This window comes from Haliaeetus leucocephalus, unplaced genomic scaffold (assembly GCF_000737465.1).
Source record: "Haliaeetus leucocephalus isolate CR32 unplaced genomic scaffold, Haliaeetus_leucocephalus-4.0 Scaffold953, whole genome shotgun sequence".
In the NCBI taxonomy this organism is placed as follows: Eukaryota; Metazoa; Chordata; class Aves; order Accipitriformes; family Accipitridae; genus Haliaeetus; species Haliaeetus leucocephalus.
Window position 1 is genome coordinate 1,313,430 of NW_010973389.1, and position 15,526 is coordinate 1,328,955.

Consider the following 15,526-nt stretch of genomic DNA (forward strand, 5'->3'; position numbering starts at 1 on the left):
CCGGTCAGGTGTAGCGGCCGTTCCCGCTGTCCGGGGTTGGGGGGGGGAAGGACGAGCCCGCCGGCACCTCTCCCGGGGCCGAAGGGGAGCTCCTGGGCGGAAAGGGAGCCCCGAGGGCGGTTGGAGGCCGCCACCTGATCTGCCCCCACCGAGTTTGCGCGCGTTTTCCACAGAAACTCGGCGGCGACGTGGCGCTGAGCCCCTCTCCCCTGTCCGAAAAAGTTGTGTCAGGTACAGCTCCAAACTAACAACTTGGAAAGTGCTGGAACGGACACCCTTCCCTGCCTGAGATACCCCAAACGCGTTGGCCCCAAATTACCAAAATTTTCCTTCGTCGTGAGGAAAAAATAACACCTTTTCCTCAGGTTTGGCCACACGCGAGGTCCCATCCTGCCTCCCCACCTCGCCTCTGCTGAGGCCGCGAAACGACGCTCCGCACATCCAGCCCAGCGCTTCAACGGGGTGTGCCGTGCCAGGCAACCATCGCGTTCATCACGTCTACAATGGACAACGCTCGGTATACGACGTGCAGCGACCTCCAGGAAATGACAACGCTTCGGTCCTGACTGCAGCCACCGTCCTGCTGCATTGTAAGCACCCCCTGCAAACTTGCCATAAAAGACTGCATTTTTTTAGCTCAGACGTGTGGGTTTTTATTCCCAATTACTTACGTCTCCTAGCCTTAATTGTGCTGACAGCATTGGGCAGGGTAGCGTAATATTTAATTTTCATTACTTACATAAACTGGGGATGCATAAAGTAGTCTGTGAGTGGCATGTAAAAATGCACATTACGTTACGTAAGTGTAATTGTTTTCTGTTTCTTGACACGCCGTTAACTGTATATTCCAAAACAATTTTTTATTATTGTGAACTTCTTTCTCTGCAGCTCATGAATAAATAAACCACGAAGCATACCAGACTTAAGAAAAAGGAAAACCACAGAAGGCAAAATGGAAGAACTGTAGACGTCTATGCACTATTAAAAAGCAATATGAATATTGAGTCTACCAAAAATACTGCAATTGCAAGCCCTAAAGAAACAAACAAAAAAAGGCATTAGTCTTTTATTCTAGAACGCTATTATCAAGATGTATTTATTTTTAGGCTAATTCAGACCAAGGACTGAAAAGTGTGCATGACTAAAATCATGCACAACTCACTAAATTAACCATCCTCTAGTGAGGATTCCCAAAGTCTATTCAAAGAATGATGGGCTTTTTTTACATACTACTGATGTTTATAAATATTGTAATGATATTGCTAGCTTTTTGGGGAAAAAAAAAAGTGGCAAAATAATTCTCTTAATTAGCCAAATGGTAAAGATAAAGGTACCATACCGACGATAGCCCAGTGTAACACCTACTCGACAGTAAAACAATATCCATTGTATCACAACTGAATGTATGTAGTATAGCTTAATAAAACATTAAAGCTTGTTCCACAGAAGAAACAAAATATACCTATATTTATAGGAGTAGAAAAGTCTGCTGACTTGTGGTAACAGAAAAGATTTTAGCGGAAATTATATGAGACTCTAACACAACTGAAAACACTGAGAAGAGATCTCAGGATGTGGGTGTAGTTACAACTTCCAAGATGTGCTTCTTGTTATCCATAGATTTGTGGCAGCCTGGGCTACCTGATGTTTTGACACCTTGCTTTAAAGTAACTGAAAAAGATTACTATTTTTTTGTCCTTTTGTTGCCTGCTGTTGTGGTGAAGCGTGGTCCTTACCTCACCGTGACATTTTAGACCTGTTCTGGCAATGTCCAGACATGTCCAGACATGTCCAGACATGTCTCCATTGTATTTCTTCATGTGATTTTCGCTTGAGAGTTGTTAACTGTCAGCCTTTAGCTGAGCCTAGAGTCAGAACGGGTAATTTTCCATAAACCAAACATTTTAGTTCAAAAAATCCAATTTTTTATAACGAGAGTGAGGGGGTGGAAAACATAAATCCAAGGAAACAGACCCACCTTTTCCCTCTGAGGTTCTTACTCAAGTCCAAATATTTAACCCATAATAAATAAATGCATCCTCAAGTCTCAGCAGGGGAGAAATGAGTGTCAGTCAAGAGACTAATGTGCTGTCCAGACGTGTGCTGCATTTGCCTGGGAGAGGGACTGATGTTTGTGGGACTGGGAGAAAAGCCCCTAAACTGTGGTTGGGAGTGAGGTTAGAGACATGCTTTGATTCCCAGCTTTTGTGAGGGTCAACCTTTAGCAGGTCTCTCCTTGGCAGGGTGATGTTTGTCAGTCCTGTTCCTTGGTGTGTCCCTACACAACGTGTAGCGAGAGCTTTCCCTAACGAAAGCATTCAGAAGTCACCTTAAAATCTCTCTGTGACTCTTATTATGCATGTTTCCATTTTGTGAGTCACGTAGTTGGAGAAACCCCCAAGGTACTGATCCCTCACTTATCCTTGCTTCCACTGGTTTGTTTGGCATGCAGTACCAAGGACTTTAAAAAAAATATAAATCTACGGGACCTCTGAACACTGGAGAGCAATATCCTGCTCTAAAGGCCTTGCCCTTTGTCTTGGCATAGAAATCGGAGCAAGGGGTCTTCCCTATTTAATGAGATATGTTAATTAACCAGACGGCAGGATCATCAACAAGCTGCCGTGAGTTCTCTCTACTCCATTTCACAGGTACTTGGCTTACAAAATTGTTATGAAAATTTACCATCCAGCCAAGCCAAACAAACAACACCCCCAACGTTATTTTACATGCGTGTCAAAAGAAATAACTTGCCGCAGGCAAAGCGGGTGAAGGAATTTTACAAGGCTGCGTCTGATCCTCCCTCTCCCCTCCCTCAGACAGTTAAAGAAATGTTTGTATGATGAAAGGGGTAAGGGAGCAGAGGACAGCTGGTTAGGAATTAATGAAATGTTTGAGCATTATCATGCGATAATGGATTTAGCTGACTGTTTGCCAGTGTTCAGATGTAGTGTGAATTGCTTTATATGAAACGCGGGGATTCCTAGATTATCCAAACCTCATGAGACTGTAGCTGTTCCTAAATCCTTGAAACTGTGACTTTAAAAAAAGGTAGTTCTTCATCAGGATGGACAAAAGCCCATGGGATTGTTTTGACTTGCTTTCAGACTTAATGATGTTTGACACAGCCAACTCTTAGAGGTGTCTCCTAATGGGGAGTGGCCATGGGTTTGGGAAGCCTGAGGCTAGACTTGAAGCAAATCTGAGAACCCATAAGCCCAGGTGAGGTCTCCCAACCAGGACATTTGTAAACAGGACATGAAAAATGAGTCTCAACTTTTGCACATTTCGCCGGTAACTTATCCCCAGGGTATCTCTCACAAAGGGTGAGATATCTGATGGGAAACCTATGCTCTGGGCTTGAAACTGCTGTCTATCCTTCTTCCCACCCTCCCCCAGTATATGTTGTCATTAAGCTGCAACTTTAATGGCTGTGTAAAATGGCCAATGTCCCTTGATGCTTCCCGTCTGCCCCCCCCCCTCAAAAAAACCCCAAAACATTGGGATGCTTCTGGTTTCTGCCTGCCAGATGAGAGCTGTAGACTTGCTGCAAGCCAACCAAAGATATTTTGTCTGGATGCAGACGAGTCTTAAGAAGGTCTTATGGACAGCAGGATACTGTATGTGAGTTTGTGACTGGGACCCAGACAGGCAGATCTGCTGGTCATTTTAGGTTGCCTGTGGTAGCCAAAATTGACTTTGAATTCCGAGAGCCAAATGGCTTCAGGCAGGACCTGCAGATACGGAGTGTGACAGCCCTTTGCCTTGTCTTGTGCCCAAAGTTTACCTCTCTGGAGCCAGTTGGCTTGTGTCACCCTAGAGCAATGTTAACAGTCCTAAGCAAACACGGTGGTGCAGGTGTAGGGTCTCTTTGCCTTTCCCCTGGGCTGAAACCTGGAGTAAAAGCAGTAGCTATACCTTCCCACACCATCCCCATATGGAAAAGAAATAGCTCATGGTGGAGACTCAAGCTGACAGCGGTTATGTTGGCAAGACGCTAATACAGACTGTAAGATGCGTTTGCTGCTGCTGCCACTTGTGAGGTCTCATCATGAGTTAATGCCTTGAAGAATGACAGTTCCCTATCATTATTTTCCTGGTTTGCACAGCTAAAAAGTGGTATTAACAGCTGCAAAAATTATCCCGCCTCTTGAATTTATGTGGTCTATAATTATCTTCACAATAAAACTGTGAGGAATTAAGCTCCAGTGCAGTTTATAGTTGACAAGGGATGACTTGACAGGCCTTCAAGAACTGTGGCTTTCAGTCCACATTTAAGTGCCAAAAGCAGTTAAAATGCTGGTAGACAGCATTTGAGAACAGCAGGGCTTGTTCATTTCAGTCACTTCTTCCCTTGCAATGGAGAGACCAGAACCTCTTTTTTTTATGCTATTTACTCTTTCTGTTTCTCTCCGCTTGGCCAATGAGTTGAGATTAGTCACTTTTCCTTCCGAGCTGCCTCATACTAAACCATGACTATGATGTTTATGAGGTTTCCATTGCTGCACAGGGATATTTGTACTTTGGTCTCTCTGTTTTTACTCAAAGTCAAATTGAAAAATGGATACATATTCATCGTATTGGGTTTGCAAAGAACCAAAATCCTGAACCAAAGCCTCAAGTACAGGAGGCTGTTTAAGTCTGAGATGATTTTCAAGTGACTTCATTCACTTTAGCCTTACGCTGGTGAAAGCTGGCCAGTATTATTGCCAATTTACACTGGTGAATACAGAAAAAAGACCAGTTAGTTTTCTGGCTGTACAGGCTCCCGCAGCCTGTCGGAAAGCCAACTTTACTGAAGTTTCACCGGAGAGATCCTGGTTCCTTAATGCTTTCTCATAACAACACAACATTTCGTGGATTAATTCATAGATGATAACCAGTTGGGCTAGTCCAGTGCAGAATAAAATATCGTATTTTATCTGGTCACAACACAAATGCTTAGTCTATAGCTCTAGACACTGAAACATGACCTCTGGTTAACTGAGCATTTATCCCTATTCACACTGCCTTCTTGTTTTGCAGCCTTTTAGCTACAGCTGGATTCAAACTATGCAGGTGTTATTGGGCACGTCTGTTTTGATCACCCAGGTGGGACCTGAAGCCTCTATAGCCTTGCTGGAGGACTTGATTTACTCTTTGCTCTGCTAAGGCCTGTTACAACCACGTGTTGTGATTTATCTCATCTCTCCCCTTGCCTAATCGGTCACATACCTAATCGATGTTTGCAATATTCTGGGTCCCAGCATAGACAGGATTTCAAATTGTTTAGCCCTGTGTCATCAAAACTGCATCTGCAAAACCAGCAGCGTTCTCTGTATTTTTGGAAAATTCTAGGAAACAACTCAGAAGGAGCTATACCTAAGCTAGTGACTTCTGCAGCTATGACTCAGTGTTAGCAGAGGTCCATGAGCAGTCACAAAAATAGACACTGTTGTGCTGACTGTTTTCAGGGTTTTTTTACCTTCCCTTGAAAACATGAGTAACACTCACCTGGGTGATGGAAAAGTGAGTTGGATTGGCACTGGTTGGCAATGGGATGGAAAATTAGTATGTAAAGAACTTAGTGATTAAGATAAGAAAAACAATGTTAAGTCTTAGGTAAAGCCAAGTTTTATAGCCCTCGAGCTTTTAATTGTGAAATTGTTGGCTCTCATTTTGTTTCTGAAATAGAAATCTATTTAAATGACTTAAGCAACCCAAGTTTCAAGAATAACCACGAGCAGACTGTTGTTGTAGTTGTGACCGAGAAACTGAAATTAATTGGGCGAATACTTTTTATTCTAATTGCTTGAATTTCCAAACACAACCAAACAACTGCAGACCCCAAAGTGTTTCGTATGAAAGTAATTTTAAACTTTGAGGAAAAAATAAAATGCATTTACAAAGTCCAAAGTTGATTGGAGTGGAAATAAAAATCCCCAGCAAAATACTGAGATTTTTGTAGGGTTCTTTTAATTGCTCCCCCCAATAAGATTTGGATGAAAACTGACAAATTCAGTTTTTGGAATTAACTTAGAACAGTTGTGTTCAACAATTTTTCCCTTTTCCTAGAACTGAATTATCAGCCCAGTCATCAGTTTTCATGCAGTGTTTGATTTGGGGAATTCCCGCTACCTGAAGCACAGTGTGGATACTGCACACTGCTGTTCTTGGGGTCTAGTTTCACTTCACAGCTAAAATGATTTAAAAGCTAGTTTCTCCCCAAAGGAGAAACTTTTCCTTTTTCATCTGCCGATTGTATATGCTCAGCATGAGTCAGTTCATCTATCTGATTTGGTGGGAAACCCTACATAAAAAAAGGAGTAGTTTTCTGCTGGATAAACCACATTGACTCATGTGACAGTCCTAAGCCTTGTTTCAGCTTGCAGAGGCTGGCAGATAATGGTCAGGCCCTTTCACATAATATTGTCTCTCCCAGGGTATCATAGAATCGTAGAATCATAGAATGGTTTGGGTTGGAAGGGACCTTTAAAGGTCATCTAGTCCAACCCCCCTGCAATGAGCAGGGACACCTTCAACTAGATCAGGTTGCTCAGAGTCCCATCCAACCTGACCTTGAATGTTTCCAGGGAAAACCCTGGAAACCACCTCTCTGGGCAACCTGTTCCAGTGTTTCACCACTCTCATCATAAAAAATTTCTTCCTTAGATCTAGTCTAGATCTGGCCTCTTTTAGTTTAAATCCATTACCCCTTGTCCAACAGACCCTGCTGAAAAGTTTGTCCCCATCTTTCTTGTAAGCCCCCTTTAAGTATTGAAAGGCTGCAATAAGGTCTCCCCTTCTCTCCCTTCTCTTCTCGAGGCTGAACAACCCCAGCTCTCTCAGCCTTTCTTCACAGGAGAGGTGTTCCAGCCCTCTGATCATTTTTGTGGCCTCCTCTGCATCCGCTCCAACAGGACCATGTCTTTCCTGTGCTGAGGACTCCAGAGCTGGATGCAGTACTCAAGGGTAAGTCACCCTCCAGTTCTCACTCCTGACTTCTATAAAACCAGCTGCAGTTTCCAATTCCTTCTCAAGCAATTTCATAATCTTCCTCAAACACTTCCCAGATCTTCCCAGGGCTACAACTCAGCCTGCTGGAGGGGGACCCAGTGGTGGCACTGCTCTTTTGTAGAGCCATGTGTGTGAACACTGTGCCAACAGCAAAGAAACCCGGAACGTAATAGAGACGTGCTTTCCTGCTGCTTTTCTCACTTGGACAATCCTATCGGTTCAGCAGCTTCTTTCCTTACTTATAAAGGGAGCCTGGCAACTAAGCTCCTAAGTACCTCAAAGACCCAGGGATGCTTTGGTAGGACCAGAAGTTCTGTACTAACAGGTTTTTTTCTCCTATTATTAGTGAATAAAATGCAGCAAGGAATATTTTCTGAATATGTCAGAATAGGAAGAGATCCTTTCTCCTTGAATGGGTCTCAGCCCATTTTTCTGGACTGGCAATGCATTTATGCTGTGTGCAGATGGATGCTCTCCATAAGGATGTCTTACCACTGACGTGGGCTGGAGCACAGAAGGACAACAGAAGCTCAGAAGGTGACTATTTGGAGATTATTTACACCCTTGAGAAGAGACTCGAGAGGTTATGGCTTAAGATAAATAACTTAATAAAACTGAGAGGAGAGAAAGTTCCTAGCAATGAGGTTATTTGGGAGGTTTAACAAGCTCCCCAGGGAAGCACTGTTGCTGCAGAGAACTTTGAGAAGAGACCAGAAGAAATGTTTTTGGGAGTTTGGATTTTTCCTGTCAAGTAATCAGTTGTATTTCTGCCAAAAAAAGGCCCTCCCCAGTCCCAATTAAACAAGAACTGGCCTGAATGAATTGCTCCAAATTTGAACGAAATATTTTTTTTCCAGCTGGCAAAAGTTTCATGTATTTTCCTCACTCTTTTTTTTCCTGTTAGTGGTTTTGGTCAGACCAGAAGCATATGTTGCAGAATCTGCCAGAAAAAACATTTTCACAATTGATATTTTCTTAAATGCCTTTCAAAAATTGCCAGTCAGTGCCCTTGGAGACAGAAATCCTCTCTTCAACAATACAACAGGTACAGAGCAGGCATCAGCCACATCCCATTTTTCTTATCATCTATCAGACCTGAACTGGAGACCTGCTGGTGTTGGCTCTGTAGTTCACTCTGTTTTTCAATTCCCTTCTGAGATGCCCAACAAGGCCATGATGTTGCCTTTAGAGGTTTATTTTTTGATCCTTGACGAGCAACAGTGTTCTCCACGACCTCTTGGTGTGGTCTGGTGACGCTGTGGTTGGAGCGTGGCTGGAGAAATTCAGAAGAGTATTTGAGGACTGTGGGACATTGAACTGAGCTGAAATTTATTTTGTTTCCTCCTAATAGAAAGTCCTGGAAATCACCTGTCAGATGGCCTGGTCCTTTCGTATTGATTTTCAATCACCCTGCTGCAGAAACTCTTCTGAGAGGGGCAACTGTGTTTTGCAGGGGATGTCAGCTTTGTGTCATCCCTTCTGGCTTGTTTTGAACTTCACTTCCCAGAAATGAGAGATGCTGCTGCACTGCTTCTCTTTCACTCCATTCCCCCGCCCCTGCTCTGCTTACTGCTAATGAAGTATTCCCCCAAACTTTTTCTTCCTACAGGTCTGTGCCTTGCTAATGACTTCAACCAGAAGTTTTCTTGTGGTTTAAGCAGATACAAGGTCTCTCCACAAAGTGGATTTACTCATACCAAATACCACAAAATCCATATTCCAGATGAGCCACTTGCAAATATCCTCCTCTAAGCACTTATTTTAACAAACTTGAAGCATTTCATCCACTCTGTGATTTTGGTCTCCCTTTGAAATGCAGCTGAACCCAATATGTTTAAAAGTTGTCAGGAAAGGGGGCATACTGTTGGCCCAACCTCATGTCCTTAGAAAACTGGCATAAAATTCAGAGACAGGGACAAGCCTATAAATTGGAGTCCCCAGTATTTCCACGGCTTCAAGGCAGAGGCTGCATTTGCACACCTGGCACTGTGTTTTGCCCCAGCCTTCTGAGCTCCATCTGGATTCTGCACTTGAAGCCAGCCCCTGGAAAACTTACAGCTGTTCAGACCTTTGCTTTCGATCTGTACGTGACAAAAAATACAGAGCTGGTTGTAGCAGACCTCTGGCAACCATGCTGTTAATGACAGGAAGAAAGTGAAGCTGTTCAGCTGATTCATGACCATTTCCAACTCAGCCTGCTATATATTATTTGAACTGAAAAAAACTTCAAAAAGATTTCACGCATTGCAGGGATGGATATTCCACCACCCATCTCACTGGCAGTTTGAATGATTTACCTTTTTATAGATCAGAAATAGTGTGCAGGTGCAGAAATTCCCATTATTTTCAGAGTACAAGATAGGGGGTGTGTGGGGTATGTGTGTGTATGTTTGTTCCATTCATTGACTTTACTTTCTCTCTAATGACCTATGAGTATCTCTTGTCTCGTGGAATTGAGTGTTGTTTGCTTGTTCACAGTTTCCTTTCCTTCCGTTATCCAGCAAAGAAAGTTTGCTTAAGTGGCTTTTGTGAACTCTTTCAAGATCCCCACAAGGATGATACAGGAAACAGAGAGTTTCCTTTCTATACAAACTTCTGGGTGTTCCCATAATAGCCTGAAATTTATCTGCATTCAACAGCCTGCAATTGGACAAAAAATTAATGAACTGTCAAGGCATCAGGCAAAACACAATTAACATATCAGAAAGAAGAGAGCTTGCAATAAAAAAGAATCCTCCACTTACATAGCACCTTTTATCCCATGTTGCCAAACTCTTTCCTTTTTATGTTTCCCATTACTTTACAAGTTGGCCATGCTTTGACCATTCAGCCTGAAATTTTCCATAATTGCTCCCTGCCTCAAGTTGAATACATTTTTTGGAGAGAAGGGGGAAAAGTTGCACAAAAAAACCCTCTTAAAAAGGTCCAGTCATATTTCACTGAGATTAAAGCTAAAGAATTAATTTTATGAATGTTTAAGCTTTCTCCCTCTTTATTTTGAAGAGCCCTTGTGCACCGCAGGAGGCTGGAACAGGAATGAGACACTTGGCACAGAAGCAGTGCTGGGGATCAGTCTGTTGCCGTCTCTGTGAAAACGCATTTGGATTTGTCCAAATAATAAACCACAGACAAACATCTATTTGAATGTATTAGAGGCAGGCTTGCACCTCATTTTTTATGTCTTCTGACTGCCGTGCCCGTAGTTTCTGCAGCCCCCTAAACGCAGCCCCCGTAAGCAGAACATCTGGACAGGGCACCAACAAAATGGATTCTCATCTTTCACGATTTCACCCTGGGTGACCTGGCACAGTGGGTGAGATCTGGGAGGATTGTAGTACTGGGAGGGAGGGCAGGGCCTGTGTTGAAAGCTGACAAGGTAGAAATATGAGTCATTAAAAGGCAAAGACCAAACGGTAAAGAAACAATTACTTACATATTTAAAAAAAAAAAAAAAATCAGATCTGGAAGGCACGTTCGCCTGGTGGTTGACACTCCCTACAAAAGCACTGTGTTATTGCAGAAGTCTCCCATGAGATGAATAAACCTTGCCAGGAATAATCACAGATCTGGAATCGTATAATTGCTCAACTAAATACAGGCAGAGAACAGATAGGGAACCTGTGCTTTTCTTTTCCTGCCCACTTCCTTGATTTCAGGGCTGTGCAGTGCTCAGGAGCGCTGTGGCTTATATTGGCCAGAGCAGTCAGGACACCAGAAAAAAAAAGCTTCTTAGCAACAGCTTCACAGCATCTGTTGTTTTTAAGTCCATTCATAAAAGCAGTTAGCTGTGCTGTAGTGAGGCAGGCCGGTACGCTTAGCATACTCATGTCTGCAAGAGGCAGAAAGCTCTTGACTTGCTTTGAGCCAAGCTCCGGCAGAATTCGTAGCCTCCCAGCACTAATCTAGCAATAAAAAAAGTCACTTTAAGCCACTTCAGACTCTAGTGCTCCCATTAGTATTCTCCAGTTATGGAGATCAAAGGACTACAAAGGGCAGTGCAGTGAGGGGAACGAGAAGATGCAGGCAACAGCTTTGCCTTCTCTCTTAGAGGGGTTTGGTCCATTTTCTCAGGCAGCAGAGACCAAGTTTGGGGAGCAGATGCTGTGGCAGCATGGCTTGGACACTTCAGCCACACACTGGCACTCCTTCGTCGTGGGAGTCTGGGCATTGCATCAGACGGTGTTAATGGCAGGGCTGTGGTGCCTTTATTTTAGTGATAGTTCACGGCTAACCAAAAATCAGATACTTAATCTGCTGTAGCCTGGAATGGCAAGTCTGTATGCAGAACAACCCATATCTGTGTGGCCACAGGCAGGAGCTGATGTGAAAATTGTTTGGGTAATAGCAATTAGTACAGCAAAAGTTTTTATTAATTTTCTAAAATGGCTTGGGGAAATTGATTATTTTTTTTTAAACTAAAACCCCAACATTTGTCACTTTTAAAATCAAAAGCCTCATATTTACTAAGAAAGTTGTCTTTAGTGATGAGAACCTATATTTTATTCAAGCTAAAAATTTCCTGTGAAACAGTACTATTTAAAAGAGTCTCTGAGAAAAAGTAAAGAGGTTCTGCTATAAAACCTCATGATGCAGAGAAAGAAACTGAGGAGGATGGTTGATCTGGGACTTCACATACTTGGAAGGTTTGGAAACAAGAGCGTGGTGGAGCTCCAGTGTGTTTGCCTTGCAGAAGGGAAGGTTAAAAGGGATTTGATCAGTCCCCAGAAATACCTGCGGCAGAAGAAGGTGCCAGGTTTGAGCAGGCTGCTAATCTATTTAGGAAAAGCGCTACAACAGCTATTTGCTAGAGACAGAAACAAGAGATGTTCCTACTGGAAATAAAGATCAGAGGTTAATTAACTATAGGAACATCCTACCGAGGAAGCCATCCTGTGAATTCCTATATGACAGCTCGGGGGCATTACCATGAGATGTTTTAGGTGTCCAGCTAAGCTGTTTGCCACGTTGTCGTGGAGATAACCTGCTTTTCTGCTTGTTACAGAGGGATGCCAGGGCTCCTGCCTCAGTTACCCAAACCTGAGCCAGGGCTGTGAACATGTCCTGGGTGCCTGCTGGAGGACTGTGCCCTACTTTTGTGTTCCTCAATGAAAGAGCCACCTCAAGTCTCTGGAAAAAAGCAAACCAAGGACGAATTTGTGCACTTCCACTACTCTGTTTTCATTTACAGCCAAATTCTGCCAAACTTTGAGTGTCTATTTAAAACTTCTATTTCCTCCCCACTGGCCTGTTTCCGTGCTGGGGTGCATGTTCCTTTTTTTTTTCTTTTTCTTTTAATAACAGTTTTGCAGTTGTTTCACAGTCCACCTGATGATACACTCATCATTCCGGATACAACAGGACTCTGAGCTGAGCACAGTCTATGTGCAAACATTGCTACGTGAGGTTTTGGAGCCTGCCTCACGTCTAGGGGAGAAGGCAGAAGACTGTGACAGACTTTCCTTGGCTGCGATACTATGGCTCAGCCTGTAACTGGTGGCTGTGGAAAATTAATTGATGGGCCCTGTTTCTGAGGAATAGCCGGCAAGGTCACGGTTTTGAGGCTGTAAGGGCAGAGCCTTTTCCTACTTGCAGGCAGTACACATGCCAACTTTGCTTGTCCCTTCTTCGGTTGTCACCAGATCGCTGTCATATGAGCACACCGTGGGTGGGGGAATGCCCTGGCTGCTCTGAGCACAGTGCCATTGGCTGCCCAGCCTGTTTTCTTGCATGGTAAATCTATGAATACAGCCTGACGATTGCTTGAGGTGTAACTTAAACCCACTCTTCAGAGACACCGCTCCTGGCTGAACTCTTCTTGTCCCTTGCATGCTGAGCAAAGAGGTTTGTTTAAACCAGCCTTGAAGACAGCATTGTCCCATGTGGCAGTGTGCAGGGAGGTACATGATGCTGCATCTCTGCTGAGGGGACGGGCTTCTTTAGCTGCCCTTCTGCATCTGCCTGGTGGTCAGCCCAGTGGAATGGAGACAATTTGCATGCAAAGAAATGAATTTTTCCCAGGCACAGGAGCCAGAGCTGATTCCTTTTGGACATGGAGGACTTGGCATATATTGAGCCCTGTCCCTGGGCAGTTTAATCTCGCCAGCCAGAAACCTGTATGGATTTACACTTCCGTATGCAACTGTTTGATAATCACGTTGCCATGGCTACATTTGAATCTTGCAATAAATGTGTAATTTCACACATTTACATCAAAAGGAACTCCAAGACATACAACTGCGTAACAAAGCAAGCTGATCTCTCTCCATAAGCACTTTCCATTTTAACACCATATTATTGTACTCGTTGGGGTTTTTTTGGAGGGGGGGTGAGGGCTTTAGGGCAGGTTTGACTGCCTGGAGGTCAAGTTCTTGAGGTCTTTTCTACACTAAGGCTTCCCCAATTCTGGCATCAGGCCAGTTCCCCTGCTGGAGTCTAAGCAGCCATTTCCAGGGCAGCACTCGTTCAGTAGCCACTCCTGCTGCCAGTCTGCCTGGGAACTGCAGGGTACTGAGATCTTTTGTAATTAAAAAAAGACAAAGTTGACCACAAGGTCCTGGTGTGCCCAAAATGCAGGGAGGACCGAGAAAGATGCCCACCTCTCTTCCCAGTTTGGTCCCTTCATCCCCTTTTTAGCCCAGTCCTCTCATATCTTCCTCCCTGGCTCCTTGTCTCCTCTCTTCCACCCTCTGCCATCAGGACTGCTCCTTACCTCACCAGCCACCTTGGCCCAGTCTCTTTGCCCCACTGCCTCCAGGCTACCTGCCCATCTGTCCCTGAGGTGCCTTCTCCCAAGTGCTTTCCTACTTCTGATGTCTCCTTGTCCCACAAACACCCTCCCTTAATCCCATGGGCAGCTCTTGTCTTGGTCCTTGCCGCCTTCTCTGCCTCTGACAAGAGGCAATGGGCAAATAAGGGTTATTTAGAGAGGGGCAGGTAGCAGGGGTAGCAGAGAAGAGGCTGTACCCAGGGTACAACGTCAACCAGCAGCAGCTGAATGCAGTGGTGGATGGCAGAGATGCACCCACTGAGCATCAGATCTAGAGACAAGTTTGCATCCAGACTCTATCCCTGCTGATTTAAACAGATTTTTCAGGAACTCATAACTTGGACAGTTCTGCCTTTGGTTTTATTCCCTGTAGCAACGGCAGCTGGAACAGTGTCAGCACCAAGGCAGGGCTGCAGCTGGGCTCCTCCTTGCTCAGAAGCAAAGAGGTGCTGGAGAGTCTTTAGCACTAACAGAATATGGGCAAAGCAAACATTTCGCCTCATTCTATGAATTTACTGTTGTGTAGAGAGGAAATTTGACTGAGATGGGTGCCCAATACTGACAATTTCTGTGTGAGAAACTGGAAAAGTAAAAAATATTGGAAAAGCTTAAGATCTTTTTTTTTCTTTCCAGTTGTTTATACAATTGGAAAAGTTAAGTAAGCCTAATTATTGAGGTTATTGGTTTTAATGAGTCACCACCTTGCTATTATTATTCCTGGTTTCTGTTGCCATAGGACGAGAAGCTGCAGCTGGGCTAAGCTGTGCTACACAACAAACCCTTACATTTGCTATTCCAAGATTGAGACATAGGAAAATGGGTGGGCTCAGGCAAACAGGAACATGGGGAAGGTTTGCCAGTATGTTGTGTGGCAACCTGACCACTGTGCAGATACTGGGGGCAAAGATGGGTTTCTACCAGGGACTGGAGGGGGGGCTGTCATGGGGTTGATTTTTGGATGTTTCTAAGTAGTCCTTCCAAAGATGTGGTAGAAGGTACAAGGAGGCTGGCCACAGAGGTTGCCATCATGGATTGGTTGTTGGTGGGAATGGCCATGGTCAGAGAAGTCACAGGGCTTTGGGAGTGAAGACCTGAGTTTGATGTTATGGGAAAGGAGGAGCCAGTAGAGGGATACAGACTGGGAAGCAAGACAAAAGGGAAAGGTTAGAAGAAAAATCTCCATGGTAGCATCCTGGATGGGTAAGAGCGAAGCACGATCAGGGTGCATGGAAGATACTTTAGTAACAGAGGAAGGAAGAGGTATGAAAGAGATTTACCTGCAGGGCCGGAGAAGCTGGGCTTGAAAAAATCCACAAGGTTTAACTGCAGCCTAAATTCGTGGACCTTGAAAGAGAGGTATGAGGTGGCATTCAGGAGCTGTGTCTGCATGGCAGATAACACATCGTGTTGCCCACTGTGTTTTTAGAAGATCTAGGGAGAACACTTCGGAGGAAAGGGATGTCAAAAACTCTGTTTTATCTAGGCTGAGCTTTAGATAATAATTAGACATCCATGGGACATCCTGTTACCCAGGATGATTGCTTTGAACTGGCCTTTTTGTACTGAGAGCCAAAACAAGCCTGCAGGACTTGGGATCTCACTGGAGGAGAGTGTGCTTATGCATGTGTTAGCATGTGTGCTAACTCTTATCTCCTGTTCAGATCAGGTGGCACCACAAGCCCACGAGGCGGAGGCAGGAACATGCTAACCCGCAGTGTTTCATTGATTGGTTTCAATTGATCAGTTGTATAGAAACAAAGCAAA